Raw genomic sequence first — 18,931 nt, 5'->3', positions numbered from 1 at the left:
ACGACGTCGTTTTAATTCTTTTTTTTTTTTCATTTCATTCTCCCTAAAACGACGTCGTTTTAAGGAAAAAAAAATCAACAACAACCCCACTCCTTCACTTCGTTCTCTTCGTCTCAACAAATTGCTTTCTCTCTCTGGCTCACAGCCCCTCCTTCTATTTCTCTGTTTCTCTTCCCCTTCGTTTCAGCTTGGTTAAAACAAAATCAATAACAACTCCAAATTGCTCTCTTTCTCTTCATTTTCTCTTCGTCTCACAATAGCCTGAAATTTTAGTAATTAAACTTGTAATCTAAGCATATGAGAACGAACTAAGAAGTGCTTTTGCTGAGAGAAATGAAGTGCTTTTCATTTTGCAAAGAAGAAGATGCATGTGTGCATGTGAAAATCCAATGACACGTTGCTGGTAATAATTCATGTATGTGAATAAATGTATATGGATCAAAATTTGTCCTGATAACTTTGAACTTCAGTTTCCTCAGCTCGACTTGAAGAATGTATAGCACAAAGTTGCTCTCTAATGTGACATGACCCTTTTTTTTTTCTTTTTTTCCCTTTTGGAATTATTCAAGAAGAGTCAAAGTGGTGAAGAATCTCAATATGAAAGGGTTTTGCAGTGCTTGGGATCGGTTATGAAATGAAGATGAAGAGAGAACAATTGGGGCTGATGCTAATTAAACCAAACGGCGTCGTTTTATGGAGAACAAAAACGAAAAAAAAGGAAATGACGTCGTTTCAATTACTTTCGGGGTTTGACCCGAAGTAAATAGCAGAACTCTTATCAAAATTTTAGACAGGCTACAGCCCCAGCCCACTGTTGTGAAAATTTTAATATACTCGCAAGCGCACGAATCTAGAAATAGAATAGTGGTAACGAGGTCGATCCCACAGGGATTGTTATAAATTAAAAAGTCTAATTTAAATCTAAAATTAATATTAATTCTAACCTAGTTGAGCAAATTGAGTTTTTAAGAAAATTAAACCAATTAAACTAAGGAAGCAATTAAAATAAAGGAGAATTCAATAAGATAAGAATTACCAAGGTTTCAGAATCCACCACTATTCAACTAGTAATTATCTAATTATTAATTAATCCCCAATTTTAGAGTGACAACTCGAAATCAATTTATGTCATCTCATGGATATAACAATTAAGCCCAAGTAATTAAATCTAATGTAGGTTCTTTTTCTGCTTAATAATATGACATCTAAGAATCTCATGTAAACATATTGAATAACAAAGAGTCAAAGTTTTCCTAAGCACTCTATGTAAACAATTTAATGAAAGACATAGAATCAAAGATAATCATGTATAAACTTTATAAATCCAAGCATAGATTTAATTGAATATTAATCCTAACAATCAATAATGCATGACAGAATTGATGAAAAGATTTTATTAACATCTAATTAATCATGTGAAATAAAAACCATAATCATCAAAGAACATATATAGGGAATTAATTAAATAAAAAGATAATTATTTCATTGAATAGGGTTTCATCCTTAACTTCAGTATAAGAAAATTAGTTAGACATACTTGAATTGGGAGCAACAAAATAAATAAATTCAGCCATGGGAAAGCCGAATTGCTGCAGATTTTCTTCTCTGTCTTGAATCCTTGCGTCTCCAGTTTTCTCTCCTCTCGTGGCCCTCTTGCCTTTATATAATGTTACTGACTTGCTTAATCCTTATTGGATTCTAATTGCATTAATTATTCTCCACCGACTTATAAAGCCCACTCACCAAGGCCTTTTAAAATTATTTCCTTACTAAACTTTGAAAGCAAAGCACACGTTTGACCACAAAAGCAAAAGGCCAATTAATGATTTCTTCTTTTAATGCCCAGCACATGCATTCCAAATTGCCAAATCTTTGCTTTCCAAATGCATGCCCACCGTTCATCCTTTGAAGAAATTGACTTCCAATTTTGGTCTTCTTGACTTCCATTAATTCTTGGTTGCATTTTTGTCTTCCAATTTAATCTTTATTCCTTCTCAATTTGAAGTGTTTTCATGCCCTTTTTATCAACAATCTCCAATTAATTCCCTATTCAATAAAACAATTCAATTAATTAAAAATAACAAATAAATATAACTAGCAATTATATTATTAAGGGTAAAATATGTATATAAATTATGCTCATCACCCACAAATAGCTCCGCCCCTATTTCACTCTTCGGTGAATAATTCAGATCCCTTGATTGGATGGAATTTATTAATTTCCTTTATTTCAAAGGAAATTAATAAATTCCCCCATTTCATAGTCAACCAAACAATGGAAAGGCACAAAAATTCAAAAGTGAGAGGCTTTTAACACCTTTCCATTATTCTTTTAAAACCCCCTCTCAATTATGATCCATTTAATATCAAAAAGATCATTTCTTCTAAATTATCATCCTTAATTTGTGTGTGCTTTGATTTCCAAATTTTCTTTTATTTCTATCAATTTTCTCACTCTTAATTTTTTTTTAATAGTCTTCTTACCATACCTTTCACACAAACAATTCTATAAGTGATAATTTCTTTTGAAGTATTGTTATCTTTGTTCTTCTCTCCAAACTTTCTTTCTTTACAAAACTTAAAAACATTAGTTTCCCAAAATTAAAAATAATTAATCTGAAAAAATGAAGAAAACAAAAGGGAGTATTTTAAATTTGTATAGATGAAGATCATAGACTGAAAAAAAAATCATGAAAATGAATTGATCACGAATCTAAAAATTTAGCAACAAAAGACTCAAAAAAATAAAATGACACCTATGAGAGCGCAAAAGAATACAGGAGAAAATAATTGGGGTTTGTTATATTAGTGTTTGTCAAGTTTAGTAGAAGAGATATTTATCAGGATATAATAGGGTGTTAAAAACTTTTTTTTTTTTTCAAATACTTATGGATTATCTGAAAATATATCCATGATTTCATTTTTTTTAAACAATTTCCAAATCTTAGTTGAGCATACGTCAATGCATTACACACAATACAATTAATTAATTCAAGCTCATTCGGTACTACTGTTCTAAATTTTTTATAATTACGTGTGCCAACAAAGAAACGTAAGTGAGAAAATGTGCCGTTTGCAATTATGTTGTTCTATTCATGAGACTATAAATAAAATATTTTGAACTCTTAAACTTTAATTTTTTATTATTTTGGTGTCTATTATATTTAGAGTAATGATTAGACATCTCAATTTTTTTATTTTAAATTTCATTAATTAAATAATTGATAATTTTTTACTAAATCTAGATAAATTAATTATATTATCTCTCCAATTAGTTAGTGAATGTCACATGATCTGACATAATTTTTTAAAATAAAAAATTTGAGATGTTTAGCACTATTTTTGTATTTATAAGTTGCTTTAGGTGGTGATTTTGATAATTTTTTTAATTACGCATCATAGTGACTAAGAAAATAAAACTTTTTATAGGGAAAAAAAAAGATAGCTTTCTCAGTCTTTGATTACAATGTCCCAAAGCCTCAATAGCACAATTAAATGATTTGTTAATATTGAGGCGATAATTGAAGGATGGATAAAGAATGTTTAATGCCTTTTTTTTTTATTGTATTTGTTTCCATATTTGCTTTGGTTTTCTTATCTTATAGCTGTTGTCTTGAAATATCAAAATTCCTTATTTTTCTTCTAATGTGTTTTTTTCTTTTCTCAAGTGTCATGCAAAAAAAGTATAAAGCATTTCTTTGGATCTGGTTAAAAGAATGATCTTATCGGGAAAAAAAAAATTCAAATTAAAGGATTTATTCTTTATTCTTATTTTGTTATCATTTATTTTTCTTTTTGGGTTATTTTCATCCAACTACTGAAGTTTTTAGGCCTGATAACAACTAGCTACAATATCAATTGAACCGTATAAAAAGAAAATCAAATCACATTTTTTTCCTCAAAGAAAGAAATTAAAAGAAAGAAAATATATTTTTAAACAGAGAAATTAAAAGCTTTAGGTATATTCTTCAAATATTCAAAGACGTATTTGATTTCAAGAACTTATTCAAATAATCATTTTACTTATTTTATTTCAAACAAGCTTGATTGGATGCCAAAGTCATCTGCTTCTCATTGATTCCAGCATTGCACATGTTGGCCATCGCTCTTGTATACTTCTTTCCATATATTGATAATGATCCACAAATTTTCCCATAAATTCTCACCTGTATATAATTAATTAAGAAATCAAAATAATCTATCAAATAGTCTTTCTCTATTACGGATGTCGTTTTCTTTTTTTAAATAGACACATTGTTAAACCGTGCGATTTAATGGAGTGAGTGCAGACACACTATTAAACCGCACATCTGTATTAAAAAAAATGAAGACAGCCACACCTAAAAATGATTATGTGTGTGCGAGTACGTGTGTATGCTTGAGATAACAATGGAATTAATTAAGAAAAAAATAATAATAATATAAAACTTACAAGCATTTTCAAGCAATCCCAGTCGTCTACAAGAGGCTGGCCTGCTGGTCGAATGGACTCAATCATTTTCGACACATTTTCTTCGCCAAAAACTTGTGCTATGATTTGATGTATATTTTGATCCACTTGCTGCCTGCTTAAAATCTCATTCTGTAATTGCTTCTGAGCTTCGATCTTCTCACTAGACCCATCAGCCGATCTATTGAACTGCAAGAATAAACATTATTATAACTCAAATTACAAGATCTCATTAATTAAACAATAATTTGATAAAAGATTAATTGAATTACCCTGTGCCAAAGATAATGAAGTTGAGCATCGCGTTGACTAACAGCTCCCCTCGTCAAACGACTCGAATGAGCAATTTCAGCTGATGGGTTAGAAGAAAATTCTTCAGCCTTCATCGTGAAGTTGTCGTTATCAGGATTCGTGCCAATATACGTAAAAATTGGCTCTTTGCTCAGCTCTTTGTTTCCGTACTGCATTACATGAGAGCTAAAGTCTAAATAATCTACCAATGTCCTCCTCCGAACCTGTAAAACTCGACGGAATTAACCAGAGAATTTTATTTTATTTTTTATTTTTTAAAAGAGAGAGAGAGACGTGATAACTTTAATTAATAAAAAAAATAGATTTTACCACTCCATGTTGTTGCTGTAGTGTTTCCTTCTGTAAATCATGTTTTTCACTGCACGCCATTACACAGAAAAGTTAAAAAAAATTATAAATTTTAATTAACATCAAATTTATCGATGAAAAATCAAATAATCAATTAATTGACCTATCTTCAATCCAAGAAATACTGAAGAGACCACCCAAACAAGTTTCAAAATCATCCTCGGGACTCGGATAATGCCCGGGACAATACATCGCGTAGCTGCTCTCTGCAGGAGTTGAAGCTGTGACTGCATATATGTTCATGTCTTCCGTGAGAAGCCCATCAAACATGCTTCCGGATTCACAAGCTTCAAGGTAAAATTAATTTCCTAATTAATTTCACCCCAAAATTGCCAACCAAAAAAATTTTTTTTTAATTAATTGATTAGTTATCAACTAGTAATTAAATTTGCATAATGGTTAATTGATTTCATTTACTTACCATGCTTTTATAAGATTTAGCCTCGTGTTTCTTTTTTAACACCTCTATCAAATCTTTAGCGTAGAGGTCATCTCCAGTAGGCATTGCTGCAGCACATAAATTATAAAAACATTGATGTGAAAAAATTTATAAGATTGAAGAAAAAATAATAATAATAAGAAATTAAAGCTTAAAAAAACAATTAATTTTACTAATTAATAATGTTGATACTTACCGACCATACCAGCGCTTCCATGGTCTGCATAATAAATAAAAATATAGTCATTCGGACCACTATTTACAACCTTGCCACTGCCCCCGGTGAGTGCAGTTCTGTTGCCGAGAATCACCGCCAGAAAATTGTTGGCAGTACAATTTTCACCAGTGTAATCCTGTAAAATAGCCATAGGAATCATATAATCAAATTAAAAAAGTTTGATTTATCAGGCAAAATAAATAAATAAATAAATACCTTGGGGACTCAATTATAAACATCAGGGCCGTACGGCTTGTTGATGATGATACCAGGCCTTGGATTTTGAACGTTAAATGCAATATCATCATACATGAAAACAATTATGTTTTCATCTTTTAATCCTCCATTTTTCAGAATTTGATACGCGTGACACACATCCGCCTGCAAAAATAACCAGCAAATTTGATGGTGAAAAATCGACAAAATTAATTTGTATGTAAATTAAATAAAAAGTAAAACTAATCAATTAATAAAATTTAACCTGGTGCCGATAATTTTCATAATAATTGGATCCAGCAACTAGAACTACCCATCTGGTTCCAGTAGTTGTGCTTTTTGCAATTTGTCGAGCTTCAACAATAAAATTATTTAACAAGAAAAGGAGAAGAAGTGAAGCAATGAGAATGAAATGATTCATTGTTTTTGATAAATAGTGGAAGCAAAATTAGTGAGTAAGAGTGTAAGAGCAGAATTGGAAGCATATGCATATATATAGAGTGATTTCCATTGGGGGGTTTTAGAGAGCATTAATTAATTAATTAATTGGTTACTTATTTGTATTAGATTTCAATTGGGATTTTAGGGAAAATAATAATAATAATACTGACGATGATTGTAACGCCACAAATTCCCATACATATTAAATTATGGAAATTGGGCTTTCATTGAGAATTATGAGTGGCCTATAACCCTTATTTAGAAAGGGGTACTAATTAAATAGAGGTTATTTATGAGATCATTTTGGAAAAGGGCTATTTTTCCTTATTGAATAGGGTTTCTTAAGATCCCCTATAAATACATACTTTTCCCCCTTCCATAACCCTAAGTTCACAACGTTTATCCTTCTTCTCTGCTGCTCTTTACGCTCCTACCCAAATCTTAGGATTCAAACCTTTGTTTAGGAGAGACTCAAAGCGACGGGTAAGTTCACAACGTTTATTCTGAACAGCATGAGTATCTCGAATTTTTAAAGCTATATTTTCTGAACGAATTTTCTTATAAAATTTATATTTCTGGAAACTAGACATGTAGGGCTTCTTGATTAAATTTTATTTCATTAAATTCAACTTCGTTTTCAATTTTATACGTATTTTGGAAATAGAAACCACTGCACTGGAAATCCACGATTCCAGTATTGTGATCAGATTCACAAGACTATTTGTACCACCAAATGAACTCAAAAAATTCTGAAAGTTTATATGTATGTTAATATATGTGTCTAGGATTCCCAGTTTTAATTTCATAATTTTCTGATTAGTATTTTATTTTATAAAAATCACGGAACCCGTTCTGTTTGGTTTAGATTATGTGAAAACAGTTTCGAATTTGCTGAGAAGTAAATAGTTTTTAAAATGTTTTTGATATCGGATCCTCTTGTAAATTTTACATGGGGTACTCATGGATGTCCAGAATGGTTCCATAGGATTTTATATCATTCTGAGTCTTTGATTAAGAGTTAAAATTCCGAGAATCAGACCTGTACGGGTATGAATTAGAAAATCAAATTCTTAGAATAAGTTATTGATTGTCATATCTTGTATTTGTTTAAGGTTTTGAAGGTGTTTGAGGCTCTTAGAAGCTTAGAGGTGTGTTAATCCAAGTTCATTTGTCGAGGTAAGTAACTTCATTCCTAATGTACTGGATATGTAGAAGTATTTTGATATTATTATTATAAGTATAAATGTTTTGATACTACTTAAAGGATTACTAATTTTGATAACAAAATTAGCTTTATGTAAATGTTTTCAAACCATTCTTTTTAACAAAGTATTTTATAAATGCTTTTTAATATGTAAATGATTTTATGACATGACAACCTTTTATGATGTTATCTTTAAAATGTTATGCAAGCCTATATTATGGATATGAACTTTTATAAATCTGATACGAATGTTTTGTACCCATATATGATTTCAATTACTGATAATTGTATGAGATTCCTAATGTTTTGGCTCATTGTCCATAGTTATTCTGATTCTGATTCTGATCGTAATATACGATATATCTGTCTGGACCAGTACTGGGTTTCTGTTCTGAATGTGCACACGATATTCTGATTATGTTTCTGGCCGGGTCACCGGGACTATAGGTGACACTATGTGACATGAGCTAACCTGTTTGTTTTCTGTATACGTATTACATGAGTTGATTCGTAAGTAAATATGCTTTTGAATATTCTGAATTATTAAGAATTTATCTTATGTTATTGTGATATATCGTTTTATGAAAATTATGGATTATGATATATGCTTTAAACAAAAGAAGGCTTGCAATATTTTTGGTATCGATAGGCCTAGTGTGTTAGGAATGGTTTTACTTACCGAGTTGACGGCTCACCCCTCGTCATTACTTTTTTGCAGATTAAGTTTCTTTTGAGAGGTGCACTTAGCTTTGGAGTTAATGATTTCCAGTTTCCGTTTGCTATTGAATAAGAGGAGGAATAGACTTGTGTTTCTATTTAGTTACTTTTATTATGAACGTGTAATTTGGAGTTTGAGACTTTTGTTATTATTTTTATATGTCCTCGAGAGAGATTATTTAGTATTTGACGTTTGGATTTATGGATTTATTTGAATAAGAATTGGAGGAATTTCAGTTTGAAACTTATGAGTAAAGATTATGATTTGTGAGTAACCTCCTTCTTCACGTGCTCCGCACGTGTTAGATTTGGGGTGTTACAATTGTGGTATCAGAGAAACTAGGTTAGGATTCTGTAGACTTTCTTTTACTCCGCACGTGTTAGATTTGGGGTGTTACAATGATGATGATGAAGAAACTGCCAGGCAAAAAGCCTTTGTCTTGTAGCCATATATGCCCACCAAACGAAACTGGCTAGAACGCCTGATTTTGAGACCACTTACTGCCACTAATATTATGCCATGGTTTTGTGTGTTGGCTTTGGAAACCTTTTGTTTTTGCTAATTTTGTCTTGTGAAAAAAAAAAAAAAAAGATCAAAGACCCCGCACAAAACCATGGCATAATATTGTACGGTAGAAATTGTGATATTTAATTGTGGGATTTTATTAAGTTACATTCAATGCAACTTACGGTTATAATAAAATATATAAAAATTTATGATATGATAGTGGAATCTACTGTCTTATTATAAGAATTGTAAGTTACATTAATTATAAATTAACAAGACTCTTAATTATATAACCTATTTTATGCCATCTTATTTTTCGTTTATTAAGTGAGTAATAGAAATAATATTGATCTAATAGGTCTTTTGGAATTTTGAAGCTTAATTTAGTGTCCGTTGAGATCTATTTGAATGTATGAAAGTTGAATTACAACTAAAATCAAAGAAAATAATTAAAAGTTACCAAGCTCCCACACCCACTGGAATACTCAAACCATTGGCCTCATCATGGAGAAAATTAAGAAATTGTTAATTAAATTTTGTTATATTTAATTGTGTAGTCTCATAATAATAATAATCTTTTACATATATGTTTATATAATCCAATCTTTTACGGAACTGAGGGAAAAACGACCGGGAGTGTAATTTGGTAAAACGATTGCACAAACTCTTTTGGGATATATAATATTTTTTTGGGTCAAAATTCAGGATTTGCCGGAACATTTCTATTAGAAAAAAAAAGAAAGAAATAAATTATGGGGTTTTTTATTTTTGTCTCAAATGGTTATTCCTCGCAATTTTTTTTTTTAAAATAAGCTATCACCATTTTGTCAAATCACGGTCAACACGAGTGTTGCTATCCATTTATTTAAAACCCGTCCAAAATTTGAAAAAATTGGAACATTTTGTACAATTATGAGAGAACTTGCTAAATAAGCCAATTAGTGGTTGCAAGCTAAAAATAAAAGGGAGATTGAGTACTAATTAGTTGAATTGGTAAAATTTCTTTAGTGGAAATATAAAATTTTAAAGTTGAACTCCGCTCAAATGAGCAGAAAATCGAAATACTCAGTAAAAAAAAAGAAAAAAATTTAAAAGAGATAGTCATAACTCATAAGTCATTCATTAATTCCTAGCTCATTAAACATTTCTCAATCAGATTGATTAATAATAGTGAAGTGATTAAATAGTAAGAGAATGTACCCTCGTGCACCACCATTCCAGATATTACATAACTGGTTTTATCTTCTTCCATAGGATAATCTTTTTCTCTTTTTGATCAACTTAATAAATTCATTCATTTACAATAAGTTATGCTAAATTATTTTATGTTTCCCAAATTAAACTCAATTATCAACAGCAATTTGCATCTCTTTCTTTCTTTCTTTTTTTTTTAATTTTTTTTGAAACTTTTAGTATTCATTGACAGAAAGCAATTCAATTAATTGGTTATTGCTTCAGGATAAAGCACTATAACTTAAAACAAGATAAATAAATAAAAGTTTAATTACAATTATAAAAAAAAATTCTAAAATAACTATGAGTTATTGTTTCTGTGTTATTGATGCGGTATATCGAAAGCACTACATTAGCAAGGTAGAATCGTGAAGCAAGGATGCACTAATTTCACATTTCTATCTAAATTGGTCAAAATGCTTCTCCATATTGCCTCTTTCACATGAAAAGAACTTGGTCTTAAAATAGCTGGAATTTTTATATTTCATATTTCTTTTGTTTTGTATAGACAATCTTTTACCATTTAAGATAGGGAGTGCCTAAGTTACAATTAATGTACCTTACGGTTTTTGTTTTATTATTCTTGGCAAATTTCATTTAAGTCCTTTTATTTTTCTTTATTTTCTATAATTGAGGAAGTATTTGTCTTCTTCCATCCCTTCTACATCTATTTTTTATTCTTTCTAAAGTTTTATTGATTTCCTTCAATAATAATAAATGATTGTCGAATTCATATAAATCTATAAATTCAGAATAAATTTCTGGTCCTAAATTTATCAATCCTATTCTTTCTTGTTCTAACAAATCTATTTTCTGATTTATCAAATTTATATATATATTTACTATGATTTTCCATCCTAGACACATACGTTCTATACTATTTGCCAATTCTTGTATTGTATTAACAGCTTGATTCATATTGTTTTAGTTTTATACCAATATATTAAAAATTTTATAAATTTATCAATAAATTTCATTTTTTTTCTCTATCAATATCTCACCACCTGTTGTATCTATAAATCTTTCTCTAAGCTCCTCGGTTAACTCAAGTTCTATATTTCTTATATTATTTTTATCAGTTTTTAATGCTTTTATTAAATTTTTTATTTCTTCTTTATTATATACTTTTAATGTATATAAACTATTAACTATTGCCTGTATAGGATCCATTTTTATGGTTTGGCTCTGATACCATCTTGTTCGTGTGAACATAAAAAAAAAACAGATAAACAAAATAAAACATAATCAATTATAAACAAACAAATATAAACAAAATAATCAACATAGATGCCATTTCGTTATTTTATACAAAAACAAATTTACAGATTTACAAAATAATCAAAATAAATAACAAAAGATATTTTACATGTATAACTAAAAGATTTATTTTCTTTCAGCATATATAGAGTACATTTTAGTTAATACCAGTGGGTAGTTGTACGTGGCGTTGTTTTACCAGAGTGATGAGATCATTGGCAAACCAAGATATTTAAATCTCCTTTGGACCAGTAGCCCGCACACCTTGGTTTCCAGCCGATATACAATTATCCAGTATTTTTCTTATATGAACAGATTTACAAGTTATATTTCAAATTCTTCGTTATCGGAATTATAAGTACATGAAGGTTCTTCTCTATAATCTTTTTGTTTTAAGTATGCTTTTGCTATATCGATTCCTTCTTCTATTGTTAACATGATTATGTTATGTTTTAGGTTATCTATTTCAATATATTTTATGATCTTTTGTTTTATTTCTTGAGGTAAATCCAGTGAGTATATGGCTAATAAATCTTCTGTTCTTACAAGCTCCTATTTACTGAACATATATGAACTCTGTTTAAACGATCCTAAATTAAAGTCTATGATCATCATATATTCATTATATGTTATTTTTGTAGTTGAGTTTATCATGTATTCTTTAGATTCTCCTAAATAAAATTTATGATTCATATTATAAAAGATAATTAAAGATTTGTTTCATTATAAAAATTTGCTCTCCCTCCATAAATTGTCTCATCAATCGACCATCAACAACCTCCACCAAGAGATAAAGGTTAAGAATTATTACCTAATTTTCTTTAACTTCTTCCCCTCCCGATCTCTTTCCAGTGACCTGCAGCCTGGATGTCCTATTCCCTTAACGGCTTCCTGCCTCAGCGGGATCTGCGGACTCAGATGGCTTTACTGTATGGATTTTGATCGGCTTGTTGAAGAAGTGTTAGAGAAGTTTAGGTTTCTTTTTCTTTTCTCTGATGGTTTTTGTTAATGATTTATGACGATGTGATTTATGGTTTGGAGCAAAGAAGTGTTTACAGAATCATAGTTGAGAGAATTTTGAGATATGTTTTGAGTTCTTCTAAGAACATCTGAGGTTTTCTTCCTCTTTCTCCCTTTTATTGATGGAGAAGATTTACATTATAGCCCTTGTATTATTGGCTTTTACATTATTGGCCTTCTACATTATTGGCCTCTTACATCATTGCTTACATCGTTACGAAGAAAAATAATGTCACATGTCTTTCTCTTCTTATCTTCTTCTTTTTATTTTGTCGGGCACTTCTTTTTGTTGTCTGCCACGAGCATTCTTTTTTATCTTCGAGCATCTTTTTATCTTTTATGTTTGCCACGAGCATCTTTTTATCTTCTCTGTCTGCCACGAACATTTTTTTATCTTTTATGTCTGCTTCCAGCATCTTTTACTTGTCAGGCTGCTTTACTTCCATAAGTTGATAAGCCTGTTGCATAGTTTCACTGCTACTGGGGAATCTGATGGTACTGATTTCATTGATGAATTCTAGAAGGATATTGGATGGTGTATGGCTATCTTCTGAAGTTACAAGGATATAGTTTTGGAAACGGATAATTGTTCTATAATTTCTCTTATAGAGATCTTTAGCGATACTCCATATTGTTTTTATTCCTCCAGCTCTACGGGTTCTTATCCATGCATTGGTTATATGAGGAACATTTGTATATTCAGTTCCTACTTCTAATTGAAAATTCTTTGTAATATGTCCCACTGAGATCATATAATATGCTTGGTATTCTACATTCTGATGGTATTCTGAACTGATGGTGTAGAATTTTAGATATATAGATCTTTTTGGGCAAATTTAGAAAGCTCTTTTACTAATAGCTCATCTAAACTGGCTATTTCCCTAAGGTCTGTGTCTGGATATACTAAGTCTAGATACCCGTATTGGGCTATTTTTCCAACAAGGAGTGGATCTGCTCCTTTTATGGCTATCATTCTGGGGTACATATTATTTTCTGGAGATTTGAAGATTGTATTGTTGTGGGAACAAGTAGAATATACCCAAGAGGAAAACTATTTATATTCTTCTTCTTTTGGATTTAGAGGAGAGGATTTTTCTTCTTCTTCTGAAGGAGAGTTGTTTATTTTGATAAACTTTTTTGAAGAAGTTGCTTTTGGTGATTCGGTTTCTATAGATATGGTTCGGTTGACAATTGGGTTAGAGACCGGTTCTTGTTGTGGGTGTGGTCCACTACTGCTTCCTATATTTATTGGGCTAGTGTTTATTGAAAGCCCTTTTGTTAGGTTGTTTATGTATGACTCTAACAAATGTATGACTCTAACAAATGTATTCCCTTCTCATGGCCCTCTGCGGCCTCTTTCATGTAATTTATTGCATCAAGCATGTCAGATGCCTCGGCCTTGAGCCTCTGTATTTCAGTATTTATTACAGATATGGTTTTATTTATTTCTGCATTCATTTTCCGAATTCTATGTTCCTGCTTAGGAAATCTGCAAGGAAATTGTTAGTGCCTTTTATGTGTATAATTTTAAAATTATAATAAGACAAATAAACTTGCCATCTATGCAGTCTTCTGTACTGAGGTTCGTTTGGTAAGATTCTACTAACAAGTGAACTTACCTGAGTATTGTCTGTTTCTACGATAAATTGTTTCTGGAGTAAGAATAATTAAAATTTTTTAATTCCTTTATATATCGCAAGGAGTTCTTTTTCATGTACAGGATAATTAACTTGTGCTTGATTAAACGTTCCGCTAGTATATCGACAAATCTCATTTATATCAGTTTTAAGAATTGCTCATATCAGTTTTAAGAATTGCTCCCCAATATAAATCAGATGCATCCGTTTGTATTATTAATTTATCATTTTCTTCTGGCAGTCTTAATGTTGGAAGATTTTTACATTCTTCCTTTAAGTTTTTTACAGATTCTGTGTGTTCTTCACTCCATCCTCTAGTATTATTTTTTTCTTAATAATTTTTGAAGTATATTTCTCTTTTTTGCTAATTCTTTTATGAATCCTTCTGCATAATTCATGTTATAAGTGAATATGAAATAGTTCACTCAAAGCAAGGATAAATGGATGAAAGTACTACACATTTTATTCACAATGAGGTTGCCTTTTATAGGCGTTACATGAACAAACTTAACGAAATAATAGCAGCCATTATTCAGCAAATACTGCAGCCACTTTCCAGTAACTATAGCCTAAAGACTAGGTAAACACAATCTTGCAAATAACATTACCAACAAACTTCCTAAAGACTAGGACCATAAAAGCAACTTATTGACACAAGGAAATTCCAACAATCCCTCCTTTAAACTAAATGTTATTAACATTCAGTTTAAACATTCTGCAGAATCTTCCTCAAATTGCAATTTGCAAACTCCAAGTGACTTTCTCAGCTTAAAAAAACTAGCCAATTTGAGGGGTTTAGTAAAGATGTCAGCAACTTAGTCTTCACTCCTGCAATAAACAAGATCAATGACTTCATTTTTTGTCAAGTCTCACAAGAAATGGTATCTCACATCTATATGCTTGCATCTTCCATGGCGAACTGGATTCTTTGAAAGTTTAATTGTTGAACTATTATCACAGAAGATTTGTGTTGACTCTGGTTGCTTAAACTGAAGTTCATGAAGAATATTTTTCAGCCAAAGTGCTTGACATGCACAAGAAGCTGCTGCAACAAACTCAGCCTCAGTTGTTGACAAAGTAACTATCGGTTGCTTCTTAGATGACCATGAAATAGCTGCTGAACCAAACATAAATACATATCCAGACGTGCTTCTTCTGTCATCCAAATCTCCAGCTCACTGTTTGTAAAGCCATACAAATCTGATTTTTTACCCTTTTTGTAGAATAACCCAAATTTAGCTGTACCACGCAAGTATCGAAGAATTCTCTTTGCAGCTAAAAGATGATCCTCTCTTGGACGCTCCATATATCTGCTGATGGAACTAACTGCATGCATTATATCATGTCGAGTTGCCATTAAGTACATCAAGGTTCCAACAATCTGTTTGTAAAGGGTACTATCAACTATTTTTCCTGCAGGATCCTTAACAAGCTTCAATCCTTTTTCAAATGAAGAACTGCAACTCTGTCACTACTCCAATTGAAAAAGGATTGAAGCTTGTTAAGGATCCTGTAGGAAAAGTAGTTGATAGTACCCTTTACAAACAGATTGTTGGAAGCTTGATGTACTTAACAGAAACTTGACCTGATATAATGCATGCAGTTAGTTCCATCAAGCTTCCAACAATCTGTTTGTAAAGGGTACTATCAACTATTTTTCCTGCAGGATCCTTAACAAGCTTCAATCCTTTTTCAATTGGAGTAGTGACAGAGTTGCAGTTCTTCATTATCCTGTCGGATTACTTTCTGCTCATGGACTAGCAAAGTGCTTTCCAATTCCTCAATCAAAAGTGTGTCAACATCCATTGATTCCTTAATCGCACAAACAATATAGTTAAATTTTGCCGTTTAAGACCGAAGAATCTTCTCAATTATAATAACATCCTCGAGCTGCTCGCCATGAATTCGTCTCTTATTTGCGATTGCCATTGTCCTTGCAGAGTATGCTGAGACCGACTCTCCCATCTTCATTCGTAGAGATTCAAATTCAGCTCGAAGTGTCTGGAGGTGTACCCGTTTTGCCCTTGCTGTCCCTTGGTACTTCTTTTTCAAGGAATCCCAAATTTGTTTGGAGGAGTCTTTGTTAAGAATTGTTTCCAAGATTGAGCGATCAATAGCTTGGAACAAGTAATTCTTTGCCTTGAGATCCTTTAATCGTTGCCCTTCAAGCTCTATTTTTTGAGCATCCGTCAAAACAACACCGGCTAGTGGTTCGGTTATTCCAATTGAAACAACCTGCCAATACTCCTTGGACCTTAAGAAATTCTCCATCAACATGCTCCAATGGTCATAGTGACCATCAAAGCAGGGAATTGCAGGTTGAACAAAATTCTCAGAAGCCATGAATTTCTGCTGCTGCAACACGAGTGAAAAAAGAGCCAAGTAAGCTGCTGTTACTAACTCTGTCAATTCCACTTTTCTAATTCAAGCTCTGATACCACTGTTATAAGTGAATATGAAATAGTTCACTCAAAGCAAGGATAAATGGATGAAAGTACTACACATTTTATTCACAATGAGGTTGCCTTTTATAGGTGTTACATGAACAAACTTAACGAAATAATAGCAGCCATTATGCAGCAAATACTGCAGCCACTTTCCAATAACTATAGCCTAAAGACTAGGTAAACACAATCTTGCAAATAACATTACCAACAAACTTCCTAAAGACTAGGACCATAAAAGCAACTTATTGACACAAGGAAATTCCAACAATTCAAACATCCTAAAATTTTTTGTATTTGTTGTTTATTTTCCAACTTATTTGGGAATTCTATAATATTTTTTCCTATATGACTTTGGAGTCTTATTCCTTTTTTGTCAAGGATCATTCCTAAAAATTCTATTTTCTTGTGTTCTATAACTGCTTTTCTTTCTGATAGTACTATTCCTTCTCTAATACATACACTAACAAATTCTTTTAAATGGTTTCTATGGTCTTCTATTGTTTCTGACGCAATTAATATGTCATCAACATAGACTATGATATAGTTATAATCTTTAAATATTTTATCCATTCGACTCTGAAAGATTTGAGGGCCATTTTTTAGTCCAAAAGGCATTACTAGCCATTCATAATGTCCTTGTGGGGTACTAAAAGCTGTATAAGGAATATTATTTTCTTCCATTTTTATCTGCCAAAATCCTAATTTACAGTCAAATTTGAATAGTAAGTTTTATTTTTTACAAGATTTATTAGTACTTCTTTATTCGGGAGAAAATATCCATTAAATTTTGTATATTTATTTAATTCTTTATAATTTATTATCATTCTTGCTTTTCCTCTTACCTGTTCTGATCTTTTTCTAACCATAAAAGCTGGGCTATTATGTGGACTATTACTAGTTCGAATGAGTTTTAAATTTAATAGCTCTTTTATTTGGATTTTAAATTCTTCTCTATCTTCTTCTGTATACATCATGGGTTTTAATCTAGGATGGTCTGGTTTCCATAATGCTAATGGGTTTTCTTTATAAACTTGTTCAAGTTGCGACTTTATTGTTTCTAATTGTATATTATAACTCTGTCCTTTTTGTATTAAATAATATTTTTCATAAATGTACTTATCACCACGCTGGGCTGGCTGAACTCGGTATGGTTTAAATTCACGCGGGATACGAAGAATATGATTACAAGGAGTTTTTAAAGTTATCATGTATGGAGTTTGTTGGTAATATTGGAATTGTTGTATAAAGTCATTCCCTAAAAGGATATCACAATCCATATTATTGTATTGAAATATTTGATTAATACATACAATTTTACTTCCTAATAATATTTCAAAGTTTAGTAAAGATTGATCTACTTGTTGTTTGTCTCCTGTTATTCCAATAATTTTTAATTTTTTATTTAATTCCCATTTGCTTGATAAAAAGGATTTCATTATGGTTATTTCACTACCAGTGTCAATTAAGGTACAAGTGTCTATATCTTTTTCTGTTATATTTATTTGTATATAAACAGACATAGGGTATTTATATAAGCTTGTCTTAACATGTTTCGCATACTATTTTTTGACCTTCTATTTGTAAGGTTATTCTATGCTTTTCTATCTTGTAGTATTCTAAATTATTTAAAAAACTATTTCCTAGTACTATATGTTTTTCTGGATCTGTGGTCATGAATGAATCTATATAACAAGACACTATTATTCTAAGTCCTTCTATGATTATAGGGACTTTAACTTCTTGTCTACAAATATGTTTATTTCCATTGAAATCTGTATATTCATATGAGATTTCTTTTTCTTTTATCAAAAGTCCTTTATTTTTTGTGTGATTCATATAATTATAACTTGTACCAGTATCTACTAATATAAGTATTTTTGTTGTATAATCTATTCCATTAAAGTATTGTCCAAGTATTTTTATTACGTTGTTAGTTGCTATGGATTTAACTATTTGTTTATCAGTACTTAATCTTCTAGATGAACTTCCTCTAATTAAAGTTCTTCTTGCAAAACTTATAGGGATAATGGAGTTTTCATTATTATTATCTAAAAATTGTTATCTATCATCTATATTTAATTCATAATTAATAGGAATTTTGTAGTCCTGGATTACAGATTCTATAAATGTTGCTATATCTTCACAATCTTTATTTATCTCTATATAAGGTTTATTTCCATATATTTTTCCATAATTTGAATTACAAAAACTGTATAAAGCTGAATAATGTATTGTCATTATTCTATTTCCTTCTTTCGTTAAGTTCTTTTTTAATAGTTTAAAATGTAAGCTTAATGTTTCATCTATATTTTTATCCTTTATATGTACGCAATATCTAGGGTGACAGGTAAATAGTAATTTGGTATAACATAAATTTCTTTCTATCGTTCCTAAATGTCCTATGCTAGGATTAGTAAATCTTTGATCATGTAGTGATAAAACTATAGGGCTATCTATTCCTTCTTTGAAGAGAGATTTTATTAAG

At 30.7% G+C, this 18,931-nt stretch overlaps 1 protein-coding gene and 1 pseudogene across 3 annotated transcripts in view; both read right to left on the bottom strand.

Moving 5' to 3' along the window:
• LOC102610760 (uncharacterized) overlaps window positions 1–18,931 on the bottom strand; it is a 51,137-nt gene that overhangs the window by 6,688 nt on the left and 25,518 nt on the right. The gene's annotated exons all lie outside the window — the stretch shown is intronic.
• Window positions 3,963–6,443, bottom strand: LOC102610950 (vacuolar-processing enzyme-like; annotated as a pseudogene).

The sequence above is a fragment of the Citrus sinensis genome, chromosome 7 (assembly GCF_022201045.2).
Source record: "Citrus sinensis cultivar Valencia sweet orange chromosome 7, DVS_A1.0, whole genome shotgun sequence".
Classification (NCBI taxonomy): Eukaryota; Viridiplantae; Streptophyta; class Magnoliopsida; order Sapindales; family Rutaceae; genus Citrus; species Citrus sinensis.
This window is presented reverse-complemented; position numbering and strand designations above follow the sequence as displayed.